This window comes from Mustela lutreola, chromosome 6 (assembly GCF_030435805.1).
Source record: "Mustela lutreola isolate mMusLut2 chromosome 6, mMusLut2.pri, whole genome shotgun sequence".
NCBI classification, from domain to species: Eukaryota; Metazoa; Chordata; class Mammalia; order Carnivora; family Mustelidae; genus Mustela; species Mustela lutreola.
In genome coordinates this window covers 129,938,228-129,956,957 of record NC_081295.1, presented here as the reverse complement: position 1 = coordinate 129,956,957, position 18,730 = coordinate 129,938,228, and the positions used below count along the sequence as shown (strand labels likewise).

Sequence of the window (18,730 nt, the reverse complement as noted above, 5' to 3'; positions counted from 1 at the left end):
TGATCTTTTACAAACCATTTCCTATCTTTGCATTCTCATGTACCAAGACAGACACAGATTATTTAAAGAATTTTTTTTTTTTAAATATTTTATTTATTTATTTGACAGAGAGATCACAAGTCGGCAGAGAGTCAGGCAGAGAGAGAGAGAGAGAGAGAAGCAGGCTCCCGCTGAGCAAAGAGCCCGATGCGGGGCTCGATCCCAGGACACTGAGATCATGACCTGAGCCGAAGGCAGCGGCTTAATCCACTGAGCCACCCAGGCGCCCCAAAAAAGCTCTGTCAGAAGTGGGATTCGAACCCACGCCTCCAGGGGAGACTGCGACCTGAACGCAGCGCCTTAGACCGCTCGGCCATCCTGACACTATTTAAAGAATAATGAAGAGAGTGCTCTTGCATTTAAATCGCCTGTAACCTTCGTGTAATAGATTTATGATTGATGATAGATTTAGTTAAAATATAACTATTTTAAATATTTACTCTCAGTAAAGGATTTCAACCTATGCTCATTTAAGTAACTTGGTGCATAATCCCTTTTCTATTAAACCATAGTGCAAGGACCAATGCCACGTTTCCGAGAGAACCCCAAGCTATTTTTCTAGAATGGCCATATGCGTATATATCAGGTGTCCTGTTTTGACTCCCTTTGTGGAGCACCTAGCCTGGAGGTCATGTAATAACCAATGACCAAAAAAACAAACAAAAAACCCAAACATTCAGGTCAAAGTGCCATCCCTGCCTGGAGACTAGGAGACTGCTCAGACAGATCCCAGGCAGGCATCTCAGCCCAGGCCTGTTTTGGGGAAGCTGGTTCCTGGCTTTGGGCACAATCTGGAAGCCAGGAAACTGACCCAAGAGTGCAGCTGGCGTTTAGGACTGATGATCTTTTCGCAGCCAGGCCGCGGGCGGGGGCGGACACCAGCTCAGGGATCCAGGCTAGGAGGCTGCCCAGCGCCGGCGCTGGCAATGCTCGCAGCCCACCAGGGCTTCGCCCTGTACCCCAGCCCGGGCCTGGGCCTCAGGAGGGAGTGGGGCGGAGGCGGCACAGAGAAGGGGCTTTGCTAATTTCCAAAGCGGGAAGTGAGCTCGCGGAGGACTCAGGAGGGATGGGGGCGGGGGCGGGGGTGGGTCGGCGGCGGCCTGGAGAAGGGGCTTTGCTAATTGCCGAGGCGGGAAGTGAGTTTGCAGAGGACGCGGCGGAGAGTCTGCGAGGAGGTGGGGGTCTTGGCGGAGGAGGGGCAAGCAGCGCCAGGGTGTTGTGATGCGGCACAGTTGGGACTGCAGGACACACCTTACTCGCGGCCCGTGCGCTCCCGCCCTCCAGCCTAGCCCCCAGGCCGCGGTGTCCCGTTCCCGCCGCCTGCTGCCCCTCCCTGCCCCATGGCTTCCCCGGTGGAAGCTCTGCTCACAGGTACTGTGACACCGCGCCGCGCCATCACCTGGAGCAGAAAACGCGGGCCACGAGAGGGTGGGTGTCGGGGCCCAGCCTCCCGCGAACACCAGGGCACCGGGACTACCCCAGACGCCGCTCCACACCCCGTCCACAAGGGGTCATGCCGGGGACAGCGCCTCACGAGGTACCGCCCCACCCCCCCGCCAGCACGCGGGCTAGCCCCCATCGTTCAGCACACCCACGCCCGTGTCAGAGACTCCTGCCATTCCCAGGGCACCCAGAACCCAGAGAGTGAGGCCTTGGGTGCTTTCTAGTGACAGATTCAAGGCAATTCTTCGAATTTGGGACTTCAGAGTTAACATAGTTTTCATTTGTGATTATTATTTTTGTGTGGGGGCCATAGCTTTTCTTTTGACCTATGGTTGTTTTCACTCCCGGTTCTGAAGAAGCCCCTAAATGCTAACCCTGTTGAGGACTCCGAAAGCTCTCAGAGCAGCAGTGCTGGGGGACAGTGTGGACACATGGTTTGGTTTCTCCTCTGGCCTGATTCTGTGGCAGCCCCGCTCTGTCCTCCTCAGACTTCAGAGCAATATCTGAACAAGTGGTCAGGAAGGTGGCCACCGAAGAGTGACTTCTCTGGAGGGTGGCTGAGCTAGCAAGTGAGCATGTTAGTCCAGCTCTGCCTGCAGTTGGGATGGAGCTGAACAGGGGCCAGGGAAGGGGAGGAGGAGCAGAGAGTGGGGACAAAGGGACCAAAGAGGAGATTCAGATGAAGGGAAGTAATGGGGAGGAAAGAGAAGAAACTCTAGAAGACAGGCATGTAGAAAGGAAAAGGGATGAAGTGGGCATTGGGAAAGGGCACCACCAGGGAAGGAGAGAGGGGAAGGGAAGAGGGAGGAAGAGAGGAAAGGGGAAAGGGAGAAGGGAGGAGTCAGCATGCCAGGGCTCCCCCTGCATCTGAAGAAGAGGTGTCTGGTCCACCTTGTCAAACAGGGTGCTCACTCTTTGGTCCCAGTTTCTGCTCCCAGTGCTACTGGGCTTTGCAAGGAAGGCAGGCTGTCCTCTGGGACCTACTGGAGCCCACTGGAGCCCACAGGAGGGTGGGAGAGGTAAGATGCCACCAGGTCCTGTCCTGAGCTGCTCCCAGCCACCAGCCTCACCACATGGTGCAAGAGGTACCCCAGAATAAAGGAAGGACACAGGCCCACATGTCTGCCAGTGGCCCTGGGCACTTAGCTCATCGCAGTGAACCACACCACCTCCTCAACCCAGGCTTTCAAAGCCTCCTTCATCGTTCCTGGCTTTCATGTCTGTAGGAACGTGAGCCAGATCTAACTCATCTCTGACAGACAATTCTGACTCACCCCGTGTCAGATTTTTATTAGTGGCTGTGATAGAGTAAGATAGCAATGCTCCAACAAACGGACTGTTTCCTCTCACTTGACCTCAACAGTCTTATACATTTTCTTAGCGAAAACATCTTGTCTCCTTCCATTAAGCTCATAACGTGGTCTAATAGTATACATGTGCCTTCGTTAGATGCGAAGCGATACAGAGGTCCTTTTTTGTTTTTTTAATTTTACAAGGGAAAGTCAGTGAACACATCCAACTTGATGAATACGTCTCTAAAATGTCAATCCAGGCAAAGCTTTTTCTGCCTACAGTGTGGAGCCTACGTGGTGACATTTGTAAAATGCTTTCAGTCCCTCAGTTAGGCTCTTAGAAGCTAGCCAGGGCTTACTACGTGCCAGGCACTGTGCCAGGTGGTGAAGCTAAAGGGAAGGAGAGCTTGGAGGCTGGCTGGGGAGGGACATCCAATGACACAACCACAGCTAGAAACGGAGGCCAGTGCTAGAAAAGAGAGAGCAGGCTGCATGGAGAGTGTGTACCATGGGGCTTGTGAGCTCACGAATAAGTGGGAGTAACTGGTGTGGGGAGATGGGGGAGAGGAAGAGGGTCTTCCCATCAATGGGAATCACCTGTGCTTGGAGGCAGGCACCATGAGGGGTCTCCACAGGAAGAGGGAGGCAGTGTGGTTGAACGGCAGATAGATGGGGCAGAACAGGCATCAGTCAGTTGGAGGGGTATGAAGAGACTGATGGGAGGATTATGGGTGCCTTTGGAGGACTGAGAATTTGTTAGAAGATCAGTGCAGATTTCTATGGAGACAAATGCCAGGAACTGATAGGTCTTTGAAAGGTCACTCTGGCTGCCTTTTGGCAAAGGGGTTGGTAAAAGGCACTTGCAGGTGTGAACACACCAGGTGGGAGGTGAGTGCAGGAAATCAGGTGAGGGAGCATGGGAACTTGGTCCGGGGGTATATAAGGGAGAATAGCCTTTAAGGAGTTCCACAAATTGGCACCAGCTGTGGCTTCATTACAGAGCTGGAAGGGGGAGGTGAGTGTGTCCTGGAGGTTACAGAAATTACATGAGAAAGGGAAGTCTTTTTAGATCTTTTTTTCAACTAGAGGAACTCTCACCTTATTGATAGAATTCCAGAGTGGGAACCGATGGACATGAGGACATCTTTGAAATGTCTGAATATGTTCTTCGACATCTTTGCAAGTGACGAGGAGACCTTGACCTTAGGAGGCCTCGGCCCTCTTTGTAGCCAAAAAGATTTCACCTACAGATTTGGGTTCTCCCTTTTAAAGTCAAGGAGACAGTCCTTCCAAAGGACACCTCCTATCATTTTACCCTCTCATCATACCTCAGGTGCTGGGATCTCCAAGACCCTCTGTTCCAGGTTGTGAGTATCCACTTTGGCCGGGCTGGTCTTGCCAAGAACACCACCACAGGAAATCTAGAGCCTGTAGTGCTATTAATAACCTCATCTAAGACTGTATTTGCTGCCCTCATGGCCTCTTCCCACCATGACTCACTGAAGCTTTTTACACATTGTATCCATTAAGCTATAGTACCCAAAGCTCATCTTATCTAGTGCCATTAATTTTTAGGGGACCAGGCAAACCTTAAACTTGTCCCCCTTAATTGGACCCCTGTGCCCCCACAATCTCTTTGAATGCCTTTCACCACGATCCTTGAATGAGATCTGAGACCACTGCTGGTACCTAACACTTCTTGGCACCTTGTCTGTTAGATTCTTGGAAGAGGAGGTGGCTATGGAGGTGAGTGGGGATGGGAGTGGGAGGATTTCTCCCTTCACTTCCCTTTTTGTTTTTTCAAATAATGGGTTTTGAGGGGGAGGGAAAGGTTAACCAGACCATTTAATTTCCATCTCCCATCGATAAAATGTTTACCACTCCCCACTGGAAGAATTTAGATCTTTCGTTTGAATCTCCAGGAAAATCTCCCAAACCCAGACCACCACCATGTGGATTCAGCCATCTTCTGATTCACCTCCAGATTGTCTCCTCCTAACTGCTCAAGCCACAGGTTAAGGGCGAAATGTTCAATGCCCAAGCAATTAAGTGGGGAACACGTTTATCCAAGCAATTGCATGCAGCTCTGTATCGGCATACAGGGGGTCTCTCCCAAGCCTTTCCAACCTCAGCAAAACAAGACAAAGCCCCAGCGATCTGTGGTATATATCATTCATTCATTCCTGGGTTCAACACTCATGGCGGATCCCCACCAAGACAGTGGGAGAGCAAGGACTGGAGAAATCCTGGGAGCTGATGTCTGAGGAGGATTTCAAATTCAAGTCAGAGATGAAAGAAACATCTGGACTCGGTCCTCAGGTACATGCAGTATTCTGAACTGAGGCTAGAACCAGAGACCATTCTAATGAAAGGCCTCTACAGGTGGGCTCTCACAGGTGGGCTCCGACTCAGTTTCGTGTATATTCATTCATGAAATAGCTCTTCGGGTCAACATGCAGAAGAAAACCATTTAATAAAACTGACAATGAGGAGGTGAAAGGGAAGCCAGAAGGCATGTGAATGGGGAGAGACGAAGAGCCAGGGCAGAAAACGAAGAATCCCTCCCTGCCCTCCTTGCTGCCAGGGAGGTCTGTGGGAATAGTTTCCACGTGGGATCCCAAGTCCAGAAAAATAGCAGCAGGGCTGTGGCTGGGAAGGGAAGGGGGTCCTCAGGCGCGTGGGGGTGCCGAACGATGGGGACTAGCGCGCCAGCTGGCGGGGGGCACCTCGCAAGGCGCTGTCCCCAGCCCGACCCCATGGGGACCCGGGTTCAGTGCAGCGTCCTGGGTGGTCCCGGTGCCCTGGGGTTCGCGGGAGGCTGGGCCTAGACAACCCCCCTCCCCGCCCCCAGGTTCATCCCGCGCTTTCTGCTCCAGGTGAGGGCGCAGAACAGTGTCACTTTACCTGTGTGCAAAGGATGGTCCAGAGAAGCCTTGGGGCAGGGAGTGGCAGCAGGCAGCAGGAGCAGAACAGCATGGCCTAACTCAGGAGCGCACAGGCAGCAAGTCCTGTGGGTACTACAGTCCCGACTGGGCCACAGCACAGCACCCCGGTGTTTGTTAGTGGTTTGGTCTGCTTCTGATAGGAAGGGAAATTTTTTTAAAGAATTTATTTATTTATTTATTTATTTATTTATTTATTTGACAGACAGATCACAAGTAGGCAGAGAGAGAGAGAGAGAGAGAGAGAGGTGGAAGCAGGTTCCCCACTGAGCAGAGAGTAAGACACGGGGCTCAATCCCAGGACCCTAGGATCATGACCTGAGCCAAACGCAGAGGCTTTAACTCACTGAGCCACTCCAGTGCCCCAGGAAGGGAAATTTTTCAAAGAGTATTTTCTCTTTGAATCTATTTTGAGGTTTGGTTTGTGGTTCTTTCTGACTTCTCATGAAGATGGAATTATTTCTGAGGTTGGTTGTCAGGAACCGCATATCAAATCGAGCTATCTTGTTAGCAATAAATAAATAAATAAATAAAAGCTCAAGTGTTGGTATAAAGCTATTATGCTTTTCAAAACCCCGAACTCTAATTCATGTATCGTGGTCGTTCTTTATCATATCACACAGGAGAGAGGTGGCAGAAACGCACTTTCAGGTTAATTTTTTTACAAGGAAGATTGACTTATGAACCTACTTTGTTATTCCCTTTCATTCAATTTCCCTGTACCTCCTTTTCTATGAATTGTAACGGTAACCCATCATTATTTTTATTGTTGGCACGTGCTTTGTGAACCATAAAGTGTATGCTATAAATGGGAGCGCATTTCTTTTTTTTTGTAGTTTACGAAAAACTAATATTTTTTAATTTATTTTTTATTTATTTTCAGCATAACAGTATTCATTCTTTTTGCACCACACCCAGTGCTCCATGCAAGCGGTGCCCTCTATAATACCCACCACCTGGTACCCCAACCTCCCACCTCCCGCCCCTTCAAAACCCTCAGATTGTTTTTCAGAGTCCATAGTCTCTCTTGGTTCAGCTCCCCTTCTAATTTCCCCCACCTCCCTTCTCGTCTCTAACTCCCCATGTCCATGAAAAACTAATATAAAAACATTCATCCACCAGAGTACCCAAAGGGCTCCCATATAAGCTATCTGTCGTTACATTATGTCCCGATGTGGAGCTCAATCCCAGGATCCTGAGATCATGACCTGAACTGAAGGCAGAGGCTTTAATCCACTGAGCCACCAGCCCCAATGGATTCTCTTCAGTGCCAGAATTTGTAACCAATTGACAGATGAAAAAGGACGCAGTCAAGTGAAAAACAATAGGTCTTAGACCTGCAAGAAATTCGAATTAGATGAATTCAGCTACTCAGGCACTGTTTCGCATTTTCAGATCTCTGCAGAAAAGGGGTTAACCTTTTTACAGCATGTAAAAGAGAAGACTATAACACATAATATGTGTAAGCATGTAAATATCAAAATATATCCCATTAGTTGCTAAGACACACAGGCCCTATTTTTTCTCTCAAATTCATGAATATGTAGGAGCAATAAGTGAGAAGTGAATGTATACTCTTCACTTCGAAGTCTTTTAGAAATCTAAAATATGAATTTCTATGGTTTGTGTCTCCATATTCCTTTATTGTCAGTTTGAAAAAATCCACATGCTTTGATTCAAAGGTAATAAATTCCTCTTATTTGGAAAAATGATGTTTATTTTTGTTCTCTCACCCTTAGCAGGTGGTTTCATTTTAGCACACATCAGAGTTATAATTTCATGCTTATTAAAAACATTTATTATGATCTACATAGATGAAGGAAACATTTATTTTATTAAATTATTTGTCAAAAAATCTGTTATTTTTAAAAATGTATTTCCTTTGAAGGGTTATTTTAGAGCGTTCAGAGAGGATCTAGGAGTGTGGTATTATGGTTATTTATATGATTGTTTCTTTAAGGCTTATGTATATTGTCCATTATATGCTATAAAATATTTTGAAAGTAAATTTAAGGTACGTTTTACATAGTTTATTTTTTGGAAAAAATTATTGAAATGACTTATGAAATTCAGTATACTCTCAACATTAATTTATTCTGAAATTTACCAATTGTCTTTTGAACCTATTATATGGCAGATATTACTTCAGACTACACTGGTAAATGAAATACTTGGCTTTGTAGAACTTTTATTTTAATGGGTGAGACAATTACAAGCTATAAACCTTAATAATAAATTGCATAGTGCATTCTAAAATGATGAGTACAATGGGGAAAAAGAAAAATTAGATCAGGGTGAGAAAAATCAAGGTTGCTAGGCAGGGGATGGGGAGTTAAAATTTTTAATAGGAAGATCAGGGTAGTTACAATGAAGCTGACAATTGAACAAAGGTATGGAAAAGTGATGAATTTGCCCAGAACTATCAGCAATAAGGTCAATCCAGACAAAGGAATTGACTATCTTGAAGGACATAAGGTTGGATCGTGCCTGGCATATCTGAGGAATAGCAAGGAGGCCACTGTGAGTGACTGAAGAGTAGCAGGGAAAGAGGTCACAGAGATTAAATGAGTGGCTAGATCATGTAAAAGCTTAGAAGTCATTGTAAAACTCTGGCTTTTATATTTGGAAACTTACTGTGTGATAGAATTTCTGCTAATAACTGAGAGTTCAAATGTCCATAAAATTTCAAGGATTCTTATTCTAATAAGACAGAATAAAGAAAAAGAGTTCATATTTTCACATGGTGTAACAAATGCTCGGAGATCCAAGTGTAGGAAGCTATGGGAGCACAGAAGAAGGCACTAAAATCTCACCAATATATTTGATGACTCTGACTATATATAAATTTGTATTTTCTAGATTTTTTACAGTCATGGAATCACACAGTATATACTATTCATTGCCTGGCTTTTCTTTTCTCAGCATCATTACTTTGAGAATCTCCAATTGTAAATAGTTCATATTGATGTGGAACAGTAATCTCTTTAATGAATAGATCATAATTTGTCTTTGCTCTATTGATGGACATTGATGAACATTTCCACTGTTTTCAATTCTTAAAAATAAAGCTGATATGAAATTCATATACAAGTCCTTGTATGAACATAGGGTTTGTTGCTCTTGGTTAAATGCCTAGAAGTAAAATGGCTATGTGTGTAACTGCAACATATTTTGCATTTAAAAAATTTTTCAAACTATTTTCCAAACTGGTTGTATCATGATATATGCCAACAACAGTTTAGATTTTTTGTTGCTTCTCAATCTTGCTCAGACCAAGTACAATTAGCCTTTATAATTTTAGCCATTCTAGTAGATATGTAAGCATGTCTCATTATGATTTTAATTTGTATTTCTTTAATGTCTAAATGTTGAGAAATTTGTCATGTGCTTATAAGCCATCCATATACTTTTGGTGACATGTCCCTTCCATTATTTCCTTCACATGTAAAATTGGATCCTCTGTTTGGTTATTAGTAAGGTTTTTTATTTTTATTGATTTTTTAATAATCAGAGTAGATGTCCATTATCAGATATATAATTTGCAAACCCCTTCTCCATCTTTACGGTTTCTCAATGGAGCTTTGAAAGCTGTGTCTTGTCTACGGCCATACCACCCTGAACGCGCCCGATCTCGTCTGAAAGCTGTGTCTTTCAAGAAATATGCTACTTCTTTCCTGGTACACGGAGGTATGACTAGAACATTATCAATGTTGACCCTTGCAAAGAAAATCATGGCTTAAGATATATGTAGTTTGCAGTTGTTGAGAGTGTTCACCACCCTTGCCTCTAACTCATCTCTCACTGCCCACACATTCAGATATAGGGGATATTGATTGACAAAATATTATTTGCCAAATAACACTAGTTGGAGAATAAGAAAAATGCAGGCCCCTGATTATATAATATTACTTAAATAAAATATGTTTTTATCAGTGCTATTGGAAGTAAATTCCTCAATTCCTTAATCACACAGAATGATGGAATCCTAGATTTTTTTTTCTTGTATTTACTAAGAAAATGATCATGCCTCAAGTATATTAAAATGGAATAGGGAAAATTAAAAATTGTTTTAAGTTGATTTGCGTGTGTTGTGCTGAAGGACCCCAGGTCAGAATTATACTATAGCCTATAAGTTTTAACATTCTTTTTATAACCAGCTTATGCTAACTGAGAAACTGTAGCTAGCTGACGATAGATAAGGGAGTCAGCAAGCAGCATAACAGGATAACGAATAGCGAAAATCTGTGTTTAACCCGGCTGTTTCTGGCTTCTGTATAATAATGCTTCTAATGCTTTGCTAAGAAATGAAAAATTGCTTAAACCCTCAACTCTAAGGAGCAAGAGGCTGGCTGAGGACAAAGCAAAAGCTGGCGCCTTGCACCCCTCCCCTTCACCCGCTCCCCTCCATATGTGTAGCATTATAAATAGTTAACTTGCAGAAATCACAGTCCTGCAGGGTAGGAGTCTCCCTTGGTTTGCAAATGTCCTTGAGATTTACAACAAAGAAGTTACCTTACGTTTGATAGCAGGAATGTAACATTTCACCAGGAGAGACTCCCAATTGTCTTTATGTTAGGACCTCATTAAAGGGAAAATGGCCTTGGCTTGATAGTAACCAGGCCTTCAATATCCTGATAGTGCTTTCATTCGTATGCGTGGGCTAACCAGCCAGTTCTGCTTCTGTAAGATTGCTTTGTCTGCTTTCGCACGTGGGTCCCCTGATCCACTCCACTGACGCCAAGTATGCCTGTTCAAACTATCAATCAGTCAGATCAGCCCCTCCCGAAACTTGTTTGTCCATAAAAATCCTGCACTACCCCAGCTTGGTGTGCTCAGCTAGCAGGAGCTGCTGACCACCCGCAGGCGCCTGCGTAACAATAAAGAACCTCTTGCTGTTTGCATCCTGTGGCAGTGTTGAATTCTTGGGTAAGGGGATCCGCAGGTCTTTCATTTGGAGGTTCCACCGAGACCATCGGACTCCTGCCCACGGATCCAACTGACTCCCACCGGGAGGTAAGCTGGCCAGCATTCTTGTCTCCTGTCTCATGTTCTCGTTTGTATCCAGTCTCGTGTTCTTGTTTGTCTCTAGTCTTGTGAGGCCTCTGTTTGACCTATACTGCGGGTAGCCATATAGTGTTTGTACAACAGCGTGCGTTGTTGGATTGTATTTGTAGGCAGCTTGAGAAGGAGCTGACAAGCTCGGACTTCTCCCCTGCGAACCCTGGGGGACGCTCCAGGGTGTCGAGGGGCCCAATTTTTTGGAGCCCCTCATTTGTCCAAGGGTTATATCCGTTTGTCCGTTCCAGAGGAACCCCTCGGCCCTGGACGGAATTTGTCCACCGCAGGGAGATCTCGAGGCTCCTCTGGGCCGGTGGAAACCTTGCTTTCGGTAGCATACCGAAACCACGCAGCGACCTTTTTGTTAATTGTTTTGTGTGTTCTACTCGTTGTCCTTGGTGTTTTCTTTGAGTCTAAAATGGGGCTTCTCCCTCATTCACTTCCCGTGTTAATGGCTATAACTGGAGCCAACTGGGGTTAGTCTCACTCGAGACAGAGACTATAAGGAATATTCCCAAGCAGCTGCCGAAACTCTCTTTGTTTCGGGGAAGTTTCCTTGTGTTCTCTGGCCTGACTTAGACTGCTTAACCCCTCCCCCCTTGCTGGTGGGAAAGCATGGTGTCTGCTCCTCTGTTGGGGCTTAGGAGCTCCAAAACCGGGAATCCTTTCTCTGCCTCCTGGCGGCACTTTATTTCTTCTGTTTCCCCCTTCTCTTGTTTTTGTGCACCAGCGTGCGTGCAGCCTGCATGACTAGCCTCTAGATCATGCACCATGGCTCCTTCTCTCTTCACTGTCAAGGAGCAAGAAGAACACCTCCCCACTCCAGATCTTCCCACGCATGTCTCAGGTAAACATTCAAAGTGGAGTGGGTCCAGGTGGAACGTAAATCAGTATTGGAACTAAGTTAAGATTATTGGTTTAATTAAGATAAGACGTGTCTTTGAAGTTACAGCAGTAATCTATCAAAGTTTACTGAAGGTCAAATAAGCTTATGTTACTTGTTAAAATTTGTTAGCGGAGAAATGACTAAACTGATGGTTAATTGTCTGTCTCAAAGTTCTAATGGGTAATTGCTGAAATAGCTTTCAAAGTCTTGGGTAACCTGAAAGTTTTAAAGTTTTGCTTGGATGACAAATGGAATTAAATTGTGGACATCTAGGTCCTAACCAAACAGGATAAAAAGCTAAGTCGTTAATTACTGGATGTAGGTTTGTGCTTTTGACTTCTTACTGCAAAGAAACTAAGAGTATTTAAATCTGTTGGTAAACTTGTTTGCCACTTAACTGATTCATAAATTGCCACCTGAAGAATTCTGTTGTAACAGTTCACAATTGGTTAATAACTAAAGGTGTTTCTAAGAATACAAAGTTCTACTTAGTGTAACTAAGACTGATGGAAATAAAAGGAAACTCTAGGAAAGTAGATGATATGTAAGAAAGATTTAAGGAATGGGAATACATTTTGTTGAAGGTAAGGGAAGGTAATTTTGTCCTAAATGAGATGGTTGTTTGGAAGGAAATGGCTTGGGACAAAACCTGAATGCAAAGGAAAGTTATAGAAGGTTTGTGAACGGAAATCTTCACAAAAGAAATTTTAGATATGGTCAGAACAGACTAAAAAAGAAAGAAAAACAGCCTCCAAGGTAATTTAGCACTCTCCTGACCTGCCTCCACACAGATTATACTTCCTAGTATAAGGGCCATTTGGCCTTGAGAGATTAAGGAAGCAGCCCAACCTTGAGGGACTGCAAAAACACCCTGTTACCATCCTCCTTTGCCTGTAACCATAGAAACTCACTCTAATCTGTAAAGAGTGAAAGGGGAGACTGATCACCTCCCATTAGCCAGAGATGCCCAGAAGGGGAGGGTATCCAACCTGCTTGAATCTGAAGAGTGCCTGACTGTGTGAATGTGTCTGTATGGCTCGCCACTTTGGCTACGGAGTCTGAGGGGGCTGCACCTTGAGTCTCGCGGGGCGTCATATGGCATAACGGTCATCTACTCCACGGAGTAGCCTGGTCCGGGGTTTATACGGACAGGCCTTAGCTAAGACGATCCTAAATTCCCATGAGGGATGGGAACAAGACAGCAGGGGAAAAATACCCCTCCTTTGTCTGCGACATCATTCATGATGGGAGGGAAACCCAGAAAACTCCTATCTTAAGACTGCACACTTAGAAATAAAATTTAAAAAAAAGGGGAAAGACACTGGTATAAAAAACTGGTTTTCTTTCTGTTTAAAAGGGGCAAAGTTTTCTTAGCTAATTGATCTGTTAAAAAGTGTAAATGGTTTTCTCTTTGCCTGCCTGGAAAATTCAGTTCCTATATTTTGTTTTATCAGGTGTTTAACATCCCTAATTATATTTAGGCATGTGTTTTTAAACTTTCTAAGGTTTTAGCAATTGTTGACAAGATTTAAACCAGTGATAAACCTTGGATTACATTTGGGAAAATACTATAACTATTCTAGAGATTCTATGCACTTCTTAAAGTTTTAATGTTTTGAGAGATCATCGCTTGATACTGTAATTATGGAAATGTTATGTATCACAGAAATAACCTGATTTCCTTGCAGCTAAATTGTAAACTCCCATGTCTCTTTAGCTCTAACCATATCCATTCTGAGTTTTTGTAATTTATAATTGTTTTAATTCTCTGGTAAAATGAGTTTTATCTTCAAGGATATTCCTATAAAGGACTTTCAGGACAAATACAGATATTTGATGTGCCTGAAAATCCTAAAACTGAAATGGGTAAGGATTTCCAAAACTGACTAAAGCCGCATTCACCAGAATTAGTAACATGGGACTAAATGAACTAAAAGATTATAGTGTTGTGTCTCTTAATGTTTTGTCTTACTTTAAACATTGCTGGTTCTCTCTAATGTTTGCTCTTCCAGACTAGGGATACTCCCTCCTAGTTATCTGTAACTTATAGAGATGTAAAAGTGCTCAAAGCATTCAACTTTTCTCTCTATATGAACCCTCTGAAACCAAAAGGTCTCAGTAAGTATTCTTTCTTCCATGGCAATCAGTCATTTGCATAAGTCCAATAAGAATCTGTTCTCCTTGTAACAGGAAAGAATTGGAAACACGGGTTATTTTACCAAGGCTTTGACTGGGATGTCATATTTGAAAAGACTCAGATATGACCAGACAGCTTTAAGGAACTAAGGTTGACTTTATGAAACCTGGAGCCATAAAGCCCCTTGGGACTGTTGGCCTGATACCTTGCTTACAAAGTTCCCAGCAGCCTCACCAGGTGAGTAAAGAATGTCACTCCTTGGTAGGTGCAGTCTTGGGAAGAGGAATTCGCCCAAAGGTATTGCAGGCATGCCTCATGGCAAGTACAGGGCTTGGCTTCTGGCCCGGAGAGGCTACTAAAAGTTCAACCTAGAGATTCCTTATAAAAAGTTCCAGCAAAGCAGATGCTAAAAGATCTATTGATCACACTCAACTGTTCTTGCTGAGCTTATGTAAATAATGGGCCAAGTTTGTCAAAACTGGACTTGTTTCACAAGTGAATTAGTTCTGATTTGGCTATCTCTGTAAATGAGGGTTATTTTAGAGAGAAAAATTATGCTTTAGTAACACACCTTTATGGATGTTGAATTCTAGATTTGATTGTCTTTAAATGTTTACCTAAGCTAAACAATTTGAGATAAACTTCAGAGAAGTTGTACAATAGCTTCTTTCGTTGATCTTACTGTTTTATGGGGATATTAGCAGACCCCACAGCACATGATTAAACAACTGGAAAATGGGATTGATTCCCCTACAATTGTATAACTTAACTAACACCTTATGTGTGGCTGGGATAATGAAATTGCCTAAAAGCCAGCCTATTGCACTCCATAGGATTAACTATGGACTTGTGGAGATAATGGATGACCGCACTTTCTTTATGGGTGGATTGTATGATGCATGGGGAACTCCCCTTATCTCTTGACAAGTTCTCCCACTTGACAATGATCCTCTGTAATCAGGATATTGTTAAGGTTGGACCACTCAGAGGTCATCTTATTGGTTTCATCCCTTAGTCATATTTATCCTAGAGGCCACCTCTGTTGAGGTGCGATTGCAAATAGATGCTTTAGCTAAGCATAAAACAGCCCTCATAAAAGGAGCCTCAAAGCTCACTATATGACAGTCCCTGACTGTAATGACTTCACATCAGGTCCAGATTTGTCTTAGGGATAAGTCTCTCTCTCTCTCTTTTAGTGATTGGTTAAGTTCCTGGTTTGAAGGAGGACTATGGCCAAATCTCCTTCTCGGGCTTCTCATTTTTATCACCTCATTAACCTTAATATGTTGCTTTGTTCAGTGTTTCTCTACTTGGTGCCGAGACTCCATTGCTACAATGACTTCACCACGACAGACGATCCTTGTCGCACACGAGGACGCCTCTTCACTGTCAGCGCTGGATTCAGCTGCCTCCGCCTTTCGTAACTCCCCTATACATTCCTCCACTGATCAATATTGACCCCAGTAGGTAGGGGCAGCTCTATGCCCTTATTCAGCAGGAAGAAGTTACAGAAGATGAGACCTTCCACCTTCAACCACCTTAAAGATTTAAGAGTCAAAATTGTTCAGGGGGATATAATGAGGGAGCAGGAGGCTGGCTGAGGATGGAGAGGGGGCTGATGCCTTGCACCCCCTCTCCACCCACTCCCCTTGATAATATGTGTGACATTCCACAGGCACCCCTGACCGCCTTAAAAAAGAATGTTGCTTTTATGCAGATCAAACTGGAGTAGTCAGAGAAACTATGGATAAACTCAGAGAAAGACTTGCTCAAAGAAAAAGGGACTCTGAATCCCAACAGGGCTGGTTTGAACGGTGGTTCACCCGTTCCCCTTGGTTTACAACCTTAATATCCACCCTTACGGGGCCCCTCATTATCTTATTACTAATTCTGTCAGTTGGCCCTTGCATTATTAATAGACTTGTCCAATTCACTAAAGACCGCTTGTCCGTAATTCAGACTATGGTACTAACACAACAATACCAACTTTTAAAATGATCAGAGTCCCGGACAAGCTTAGAGCAGGAACAAGACGAATGGATATAAGATTATATCCATGTTAAAGAAAAAGGGGGGAATGAAGGACCCCAGGTCAGAATTATACTATAGCCTATAAGTTTTAACATTCTTTTTATAACCAGCTTATGCTAACTGAGAAACTGTAGCTAGCTGACGATAGATAAGGGAGTCAGCAAGCAGCATAACAGGATAACGAATAGCGAAAATCTGTGTTTAACCCGGCTGTTTCTGGCTTCTGTATAATAATGCTTCTAATGCTTTGCTAAGAAATGAAAAATTGCTTAAACCCTCAACTCTAAGGAGCAAGAGGCTGGCTGAGGACAAAGCAAAAGCTGGCGCCTTGCACCCCTCCCCTTCACCCGCTCCCCTCCATATGTGTAGCATTATAAATAGTTAACTTGCAGAAATCACAGTCCTGCAGGGTAGGAGTCTCCCTTGGTTTGCAAATGTCCTTGAGATTTACAACAAAGAAGTTACCTTACGTTTGATAGCAGGAATGTAACATTTCACCAGGAGAGACTCCCAATTGTCTTTATGTTAGGACCTCATTAAAGGGAAAATGGCCTTGGCTTGATAGTAACCAGGCCTTCAATATCCTGATAGTGCTTTCATTCGTATGCGTGGGCTAACCAGCCAGTTCTGCTTCTGTAAGATTGCTTTGTCTGCTTTCGCACGTGGGTCCCCTGATCCACTCCACTGACGCCAAGTATGCCTGTTCAAACTATCAATCAGTCAGCTCAGCCCCTCCCGAAACTTGTTTGTCCATAAAAATCCTGCACTACCCCAGCTTGGTGTGCTCAGCTAGCAGGAGCTGCTGACCACCCGCAGGCGCCTGCGTAACAATAAAGAACCTCTTGCTGTTTGCATCCTGTGGCAGTGTTGAATTCTTGGGTAAGGGGATCCACAGGTCTTTCAGTGCGTATGTGAGAGAGAAAGTGAGAGAGAAAGAGAAAGAGAGAAAAAGAGAAAGGGAAAGACAGAGAGGTGGCTGCAGTGAATTGATGAGTTGCAGGATAGATTTTAAAGTTTTGTCTTTTGCTTTCTACATTTCCTTTTCCTTAGGTTCAAGAGAACAATCAGTAATATCTCAGATGCCTGCTGGTAACATCAGCAGAAAGAGTTAGAGGTTCCCAGAAAATTAAAGATGAGATCTAGTTTTCCTGACATAAGAAAAGTCTTTTTTTGTCCCCAGCTATTTTCAATGATCTATACCCCACCTGTGTACTTGCCCAAGCACACTTCTTCCAAAACTTCCTGGGAGGTTCTTACAAAGAAATGCAAAAACCTCATTAGTTAAGGATTTTGAGGGAACAAGGCAATGGGAAAGCTAACAGTCACCACCAGACCAGCAAATAGCCTAAGCTATTGAGACAATAATTCAGTGGTAAAACTCCTAGTGCTATTTCAAAAGTAATCAAGGCCTTGCATTCTTTGTCCCAGAAAATGAGCCCAAGACCCCATCTAGTTTATATCTGCTCTTGAAGCCTGCAGAGTCCCTTTCCCTTGTCCAACAGTTACCTCTGCTTTATTCTAACATTGAAGTTTCTGCCCTCGGTGGAATACAAGCTTCATTCAGGTGAACATGCAATACATATTGCACAAATACATATGTGGATGTGCATTCATCCACAACCTTATGACCAACCATACACGGAAAATAAAACTCTCCCTTCTGAGTATTCATCTTAAATACTAAATAAAAATCTCTCTCCTGTTCAAAAGGTCAAGGCTTTGGAACTTGTTCCCTGTGATCTCCTTGTATGTTGTAAACAGAGATTCCTTTGTTTGACAACTCCACCTGTTTCTGTGATTCACCAAAGACTGACCTCAGTTAGTTCAGTTACTGTAATGGCTTTCACTACTCTTATTCTACCTCTGCAAGTCTCCAAATTTAACTATTTTTTTTCTCCCAATTCCGCATGTTCTTGGCTTTAAACTGCAACTCTGAAGAGATGATTTGCTTGTTTAAAAAAAAATCAAGAAAAGGGAGTAGTAGTCAACATTGTTACTTTGAACTTCCTGCCCTAAGGGGCTCTCCTGTTGTTTCTCTTTGACTTCCTGGACTAAAACGACAGAAATTTGGCAATACATCACTCCCCAATCCAGATTACTGACAGAACAGTTTATACTCTTAGAAAAATATGAGTTTAAAAGATCACATAATTAAATACTTAAGCATGTAGTGTAATATAGTGGTTTACAAGAAATATATTTTGGTCATCTGAATATTTGGTTTTCAACCATGGCTACTGACTCACAGCTCCTAAAACTCTTGGAATTTCCTGTGATAAGGGTGAGAGAGGTGTGTTTTGTTATGTTAATGAAGTGACCTTCAGACCTCACTCAAGGCAAGGGCTGTTTGCCTGAAGGACCAACCACTTGGTGAAAGCCTTCATAACTTTTTGCCCAACATGCTTCCCCTTCCTCCCAATTCAGGATTATCTGGGGAGGGAAGAGGAGCTGGAGATTAGATCAGCAAATGACAATGATTTAGTCAGTCATGACTATGTCATGAAGCCTACACAGAAAACCTGAAAGGACTGGGTTCAGAAAGCTTTTAGCTTGTTAAATGTATGAAAAGGCAGGAAGAGTGGCAGTCTTCCAGAACGTAATAGAAGCTCTGTGCCCATTCTCCATACCTTGCCCTGTGCACTTCTTTATCTATCGATTGATTTAAATCTTCTATTATATCTTTTAATAAGCTGGCAAACATAAAGTAAGTATATTTTTGAGTTTTGTGAGTCCCTGTAGCAAATTAAAAGAATGTAAGAAATAGGCCACTGGACCTCCAACCTGTAGTTGCTCAGTCACAAGCACAGGTAATAACCTGGGGCCTACAGTGAGACTGGCATCTGAGGTGGGGTTGGAGATAGTCTTGGAGGACTGATCCCTTAACTGATGAAATCTTACGCTA

The 18,730-nt window shown here is 43.7% G+C and overlaps 1 non-coding gene across 1 annotated transcript; it reads right to left on the bottom strand.

The window, feature by feature from the left end:
* Positions 1 to 279: 279 nt before the first annotated feature.
* On the bottom strand, positions 280 to 362 carry TRNAL-CAG (transfer RNA leucine (anticodon CAG)). Its single transcript has one exon. It is a non-coding gene; the product is annotated as a tRNA-Leu (tRNA).
* Positions 363 to 18,730: the final 18,368 nt, after the last annotated feature.